Source organism: Oncorhynchus gorbuscha, unplaced genomic scaffold (assembly GCF_021184085.1).
Source record: "Oncorhynchus gorbuscha isolate QuinsamMale2020 ecotype Even-year unplaced genomic scaffold, OgorEven_v1.0 Un_scaffold_9718, whole genome shotgun sequence".
Taxonomy (NCBI): Eukaryota; Metazoa; Chordata; class Actinopteri; order Salmoniformes; family Salmonidae; genus Oncorhynchus; species Oncorhynchus gorbuscha.
In genome coordinates, this window is record NW_025752630.1 from 5,001 (window position 1) to 12,207 (window position 7,207).

The window sequence follows — 7,207 nt, forward strand, 5'->3', positions numbered from 1 at the left end:
TTAGCTGTAGACTACAGTGGTCCTCCTAACAGTACAGTATAATGTCTTAGCTGTAGACTACAGTGGTCCTCCTAACAGTATAATGTCTTAGCTGTAGACTACAGTGGTCCTCCTAACAGTATAGTATGAGGTCTTAGCTGTAGACTACAGTGGTCCTCCTAACAGTACAGTATAATGTCTTAGCTGTAGACTACAGTGGTCCTCCTAACAGTACAGTATAATGTCTTAGCTGTACACTTCAGTGGTCCTCCTAACAGTATAATGTCTTAGCTGTACACTTCAGTGGTCCTCCTAACAGTATAGTATGAGGTCTTAGCTGTAGACTTCAGTGGTCCTCCTAACAGTATAATGTCTTAGCTGTAGACTTCAGTGGTCCTCCTAACAGTATAATGTCTTAGCTGTAGACTTCAGTGGTCCTCCTAACAGTATAATGTCTTAGCTGTAGACTTCAGTGGTCCTCCTAACAGTATAATGTCTTAGCTGTAGACTTCAGTGGTCCTCCTAACAGTATAATGTCTTAGCTGTAGACTTCAGTGGTCCTACTAACAGTATAATGTCTTAGCTGTAGACTACAGTGGTCCTCCTAACAGTATAATGTCTTAGCTGCAGATTCAGTGGTCCTCCTAACAGTATAATGTCTTAGCTGTAGACTACAGTATAATGTCTTAGCTGTAGACTTCAGTGGTCCTCCTAACAGTACAGTATAATGTCTTAGCTGTAGACTACAGTGGTCCTCCTAACAGTATAATGTCTTAGCTGTAGACTTCAGTGGTCCTCCTAACAGTATAATGTCTTAGCTGTAGACTACAGTGGTCCTCCTAACAGTATAATGTCTTAGCTGCAGATTCAGTGGTCCTCCTAACAGTATAATGTCTTAGCTGTAGACTTCAGTGGTCCTCCTAACAGTACAGTATAATGTCTTAGCTGTAGACTTCAGTGGTCCTCCTAACAGTACAGTATAATGTCTTAGCTGTAGACTACAGTGGTCCTCCTAACAGTACAGTATAATGTCTTAGCTGTAGACTTCAGTGGTCCTCCTAACAGTATAGTATAATGTCTTAGCTGTAGACTTCAGTGGTCCTCCTAACAGTATAGTATAATGTCTTAGCTGTAGACTACAGTGGTCCTCCTAACAGTACAGTATGAGGTCTTAGCTGTAGACTTCAGTGGTCCTCCTAACAGTATAATGTCTTAGCTGTAGACTTCAGTGGTCCTCCTAACAGTACAGTATAATGTCTTAGCTGTAGACTTCAGTGGTCCTCCTAACAGTATAGTATGAGGTCTTAGCTGTAGACTTCAGTGGTCCTCCTAACAGTATAGTATGAGGTCTTAGCTGTAGACTTCAGTGGTCCTCCTAACAGTATAATGTCTTAGCTGTAGACTTCAGTGGTCCTCCTAACAGTATAATGTCTTAGCTGTAGACTACAGTGGTCCTCCTAACAGTATAATGTCTTAGCTGCAGATTCAGTGGTCCTCCTAACAGTATAATGTCTTAGCTGTAGACTACAGTATAATGTCTTAGCTGTAGACTTCAGTGGTCCTCCTAACAGTATAATGTCTTAGCTGTAGACTTCAGTGGTCCTCCTAACAGTATAATGTCTTAGCTGTAGACTACAGTGGTCCTCCTAACAGTATAATGTCTTAGCTGTAGACTACAGTGGTCCTCCTAACAGTACAGTATAATGTCTTAGCTGTAGACTACAGTGGTCCTCCTAACAGTATAATGTCTTAGCTGTAGACTACAGTGGTCCTCCTAACAGTATAGTATGAGGTCTTAGCTGTAGACTACAGTGGTCCTCCTAACAGTACAGTATAATGTCTTAGCTGTAGACTACAGTGGTCCTCCTAACAGTACAGTATAATGTCTTAGCTGTACACTTCAGTGGTCCTCCTAACAGTATAATGTCTTAGCTGTACACTTCAGTGGTCCTCCTAACAGTATAGTATGAGGTCTTAGCTGTAGACTTCAGTGGTCCTCCTAACAGTATAGTATGAGGTCTTAGCTGTAGACTACAGTGGTCCTCCTAACAGTATAATGTCTTAGCTGTAGACTTCAGTGGTCCTCCTAACAGTATAATGTCTTAGCTGTAGACTTCAGTGGTCCTCCTAACAGTATAATGTCTTAGCTGTAGACTTCAGTGGTCCTCCTAACAGTATAATGTCTTAGCTGTAGACTTCAGTGGTCCTCCTAACAGTATAATGTCTTAGCTGTAGACTTCAGTGGTCCTCCTAACAGTATAATGTCTTAGCTGTAGACTACAGTGGTCCTCCTAACAGTATAATGTCTTAGCTGCAGATTCAGTGGTCCTCCTAACAGTATAATGTCTTAGCTGTAGACTACAGTATAATGTCTTAGCTGTAGACTTCAGTGGTCCTCCTAACAGTATAATGTCTTAGCTGTAGACTTCAGTGGTCCTCCTAACAGTATAATGTCTTAGCTGTAGACTACAGTGGTCCTCCTAACAGTATAATGTCTTAGCTGTAGACTACAGTGGTCCTCCTAACAGTACAGTATAATGTCTTAGCTGTAGACTACAGTGGTCCTCCTAACAGTATAATGTCTTAGCTGTAGACTACAGTGGTCCTCCTAACAGTATAGTATGAGGTCTTAGCTGTAGACTACAGTGGTCCTCCTAACAGTACAGTATAATGTCTTAGCTGTAGACTACAGTGGTCCTCCTAACAGTACAGTATAATGTCTTAGCTGTACACTTCAGTGGTCCTCCTAACAGTATAATGTCTTAGCTGTACACTTCAGTGGTCCTCCTAACAGTATAGTATGAGGTCTAGCTGTAGACTTCAGTGGTCCTCCTAACAGTATAATGTCTTAGCTGTAGACTTCAGTGGTCCTACTAACAGTATAATGTCTTAGCTGTAGACTTCAGTGGTCCTCCTAACAGTATAATGTCTTAGCTGTAGACTTCAGTGGTCCTCCTAACAGTATAATGTCTTAGCTGTAGACTTCAGTGGTCCTCCTAACAGTATAATGTCTTAGCTGTAGACTTCAGTGGTCCTCCTAACAGTATAATGTCTTAGCTGTAGACTACAGTGGTCCTCCCTAACAGTATAATGTCTTAGCTGCAGATTCAGTGGTCCTCCTAACAGTATAATGTCTTAGTATAATGTCTTAGCTGTAGACTTCAGTGGTCCTCCTAACAGTACAGTATAATGTCTTAGCTGTAGACTACAGTGGTCCTCCTAACAGTATAATGTCTTAGCTGTAGACTTCAGTGGTCCTCCTAACAGTATAATGTCTTAGCTGTAGACTACAGTGGTCCTCCTAACAGTATAATGTCTTAGCTGCAGATTCAGTGGTCCTCCTAACAGTATAATGTCTTAGCTGTAGACTTCAGTGGTCCTCCTAACAGTACAGTATAATGTCTTAGCTGTAGACTTCAGTGGTCCTCCTAACAGTATAGTATAATGTCTTAGCTGTAGACTACAGTGGTCCTCCTAACAGTACAGTATGAGGTCTTAGCTGTAGACTTCAGTGGTCCTCCTAACAGTATAATGTCTTAGCTGTAGACTTCAGTGGTCCTCCTAACAGTACAGTATAATGTCTTAGCTGTAGACTTCAGTGGTCCTCCTAACAGTATAGTATGAGGTCTTAGCTGTAGACTTCAGTGGTCCTCCTAACAGTATAGTATGAGGTCTTAGCTGTAGACTTCAGTGGTCCTCCTAACAGTATAATGTCTTAGCTGTAGACTACAGTGGTCCTCCTAACAGTACAGTATGAGGTCTTACCCGCAGCACATTTTAGTTTGGTGAGGACAGATTGGTTCTGACTGTCTCTCTCTCCTCGTTGCTAGAAGAACAAGCAAGCGAGAGTTAAGTCAGTGACTTTCTCTCAGTGTGAAGGTTATATTAGTCTACTATATACACACACAACCATTTAAAAAGGAGAACATCTATTGAACAAATTCTCATACTGCTTGATTTTACAAGTTTCTCTCACTCGGAAGGTACGATGTAAAGGTTATATTTCATGTCATTCAGTACTAACCTCAGCTATCTCTGGAGTGGATTCTGCCTTGCTCACGTAGCTAAGTACATGGGACCAGTTCTGGAGGTAAACGCTAACCTAGCGAGAGAGAAATACACAGAAAGGGAGAGAGAGAGAGACAGAGGAGAGAAAAGGTTTGAGAAACCTTTCAAGGATGTTAGGTCAAGACAAGCCACGTTTATAGACTTGACCAAGTGAAGACACAACTTGACGATAAAAGTTGACATGAACATTCATTTCGGAGGCACCATGTTGATGATGTCATAGTACCTTGATGACATTCAGACACATGTTGATGATGTCATAGTACCTTGACATTCAGACACATGTTGATGATGTCATAGTACCTTGATGACATTCAGACACATAATGATGTCATAGTACCTTGATGACATTCAGACCATGTTGATGATGTCATAGTACCTTGATGACATTCAGACACATGTTGATGATGTCATAGTACCTTGATGACATTCAGACACATGTTGATGATGTCATAGTACCTTGATGGCATTCAGACACATGTTGATGATGTCATAGTACCTTGATGACATTCAGACACATGATGATGTCATAGTACCTTGATGACATTCAGACCATGTTGATGATGTCATAGTACCTTGATGACATTCAGACACATGTTGATGATGTCATAGTACCTTGATGACATTCAGACACATGTTGATGATGTCATAGTACCTTGACGTTCAGACACATGTTGATGATGTCATAGTACCTGATGACATTCAGACACATGTTGATGATGTCATAGTACCTTGATGACGTTCAGACACATGTTGATGACATGCTTGGCACCAGTGCAGTAGTCTCGGGCTCGGCTGTAACACTTCAGGGCATTGCTGAGATCTCCACAGTCTAAATAGTGGTCCCCAAGGTCATCGTGACCCCGCCTGAACAGACAGAGAGGGAGGGGAGAGGGAGAGAGGAAGAGAGGGGGGGAGGAGACGGGGGAGGGAGGGGGAGAGCGTTGAGGATGAGAGAGGGGGAGGAAGGAGGAGAGAGAGAGGGGAGGGAGGAGGAGAGAGGCAGGGGAGGGGGAGGAGAGGGGGGAGGGAGAGAGGGGGAGGAGAGAGAGGGAGGGGGGATCCAGAGAGAGAACTTGTTGAGTAGTAGACTGGTTCCATTTGGGTTTTGAGGCCCTTCCTCTCCCCTACCACATCACTGGCTGTGTCCACATCCTCCAACCTTATCCCAAAGTGTTCACTTTATTTAACCAGGTAGGCTAGTTGAGAACAAGTTCTCATTTGCAACTGCGACCTGGCCAAGATAAAGCAAAGCAATTCAACACATACAACAACACAGAGTTACACATGGAATAAACAAAACGTAGTCAATAATACAGTAGAACAAAAAGAAACCAAAAGTCTATATACAGTGAGTGTAAATGAGGTAAGATAAGGGAGTTAAAGCAATAAACAGGCCATGGTGGTGAAGTAATTACAATATAGCAATTAAACACTGGAATGGTAGATGTGCAGAAGATGAATGTGCAAGTAGAGATACTGGGGTGCAAAAGGAGCAAAATAAATAAATAAATATCAGTATGGGGATGAGGTAGGTGGGCTGTTTACAGATGGGATATGTACAGGTGCAGTGATCTGTGAGCTGCGCTGACAGCTGGTGGTTAAAGCTAGTGAGGGAGATGTGAGTCTCCAGCTTCAGAGATTTTGCAGTTGGTTCCAGTCATGGGCAGCAGAGAACTGGAAGGAACCCACTGTTCCTAGGCCGTCATTGAAAATAAGAATTTGTTCTTAACTGACTTGCCTGGTTAAATAAAGGTAAAAAAATAAATTAAATAAAAATTTAAAAATGTTGTCCGAGTTCCATCTCTACTGCTTGTGACACAGTCGAGTTCCATCTCCACTGCTTGTGACACACATGTGACACAGTGAAAACAATGTCTACTTGAGTTTCCCCCCGTAGCTAGTTACCTGATGCTCTCTTTGATGGAGTTTCCCTTGTAGTTCTTGAGGTCCAGTGTCCAGCTTCTCCAGTTTGAGAAGGGCCTTTTCCTGGTGCTCTCTGCCCAGGCTGTGTCCAGGAGAGGGCCTCCGCCGGCCCCATCAGGCACCATGGGGACACCCTCTCTGTCTGGGAATAGACAGAGATGTTAGGTCGTATGCACACATGCAGGATCTTCACACACACACACTTTTGTACCTATATAGGCTCCACTTCACACACACTCTTTCTCCTCACCGCTTGGCGTTGGTGAGTCTGCGGTGGATCTCCTCGTAGACGTCTACGTTGTGGAGTCCTCTGACGGGCTGACAGGGCTGATCTTCAGGGCCTCGGCACGGAGCTGGGGACAATGTTGTGCTATGAACTGCAGTCTCTCACGCATCAGACCTGGCCAGCTGATCTTAAAACTGCTCCAGGTCCTAGAGAGGGAGACCAAGAGAGAGGAAAGACAGGGAGACCAGGAGAGATGAAAGACAGGGAGACCAGGAGAGATGAACGACAGGGAGACCAGGAGAGATGAACGACAGGGAGACCAGGAGAGATGAACGACAGGGAGACCAGGAGAGATGAACGACAGGGAGACCAGGAGAGATGAACGACAGGGAGACCAGGAGAGATGAACGACAGGGAGACCAGGAGAGATGAACGACAGGGAGACCAGGAGAGGAAAGACAGGGAGACCAGGAGAGATGAACGACAGGGAGACCAGGAGAGGAAAGACAGGGAGACCAGGAGAGATGAACGACAGGGAGACCAGGAGAGATGAACGACAGGGAGACCAGGAGAGATGAACGACAGGGAGACCAGGAGAGATGAAAGACAGGGAGACCAGGAGAGGAAAGACAGGGAGACCAGGAGAGATGAACGACAGGGAGACCAGGAGAGATGAACGACAGGGAGACCAGGAGAGATGAAAGACAGGGAGACCAGGAGAGGAAAGACAGGGAGACCAGGAGAGATGAACGACAGGGAGACCAGGAGAGATGAACGACAGGGAGACCAGGAGAGATGAAAGACAGGGAGACCAGGAGAGGAAAGACAGGGAGACCAGGAGAGATGAACGACAGGGAGACCAGGAGAGATGAACGACAGGGAGACCAGGAGAGATGAAAGACAGGGAGACCAGGAGAGATGAAAGACAGGGAGACCAGGAGAGATGAACGACAGGGAGACCAGGAGAGATGAAAGACAGGGAGACCAGGAGAGATGAACGACAGGGAG

The 7,207-nt window shown here is 44.5% G+C and overlaps 1 pseudogene; it reads right to left on the reverse strand.

Moving 5' to 3' along the window:
* LOC124030181 overlaps window positions 1-6,405 on the reverse strand; it is an 11,377-nt pseudogene extending 4,972 nt beyond the window's left edge.
* Window positions 6,406-7,207: the final 802 nt, after the last annotated feature.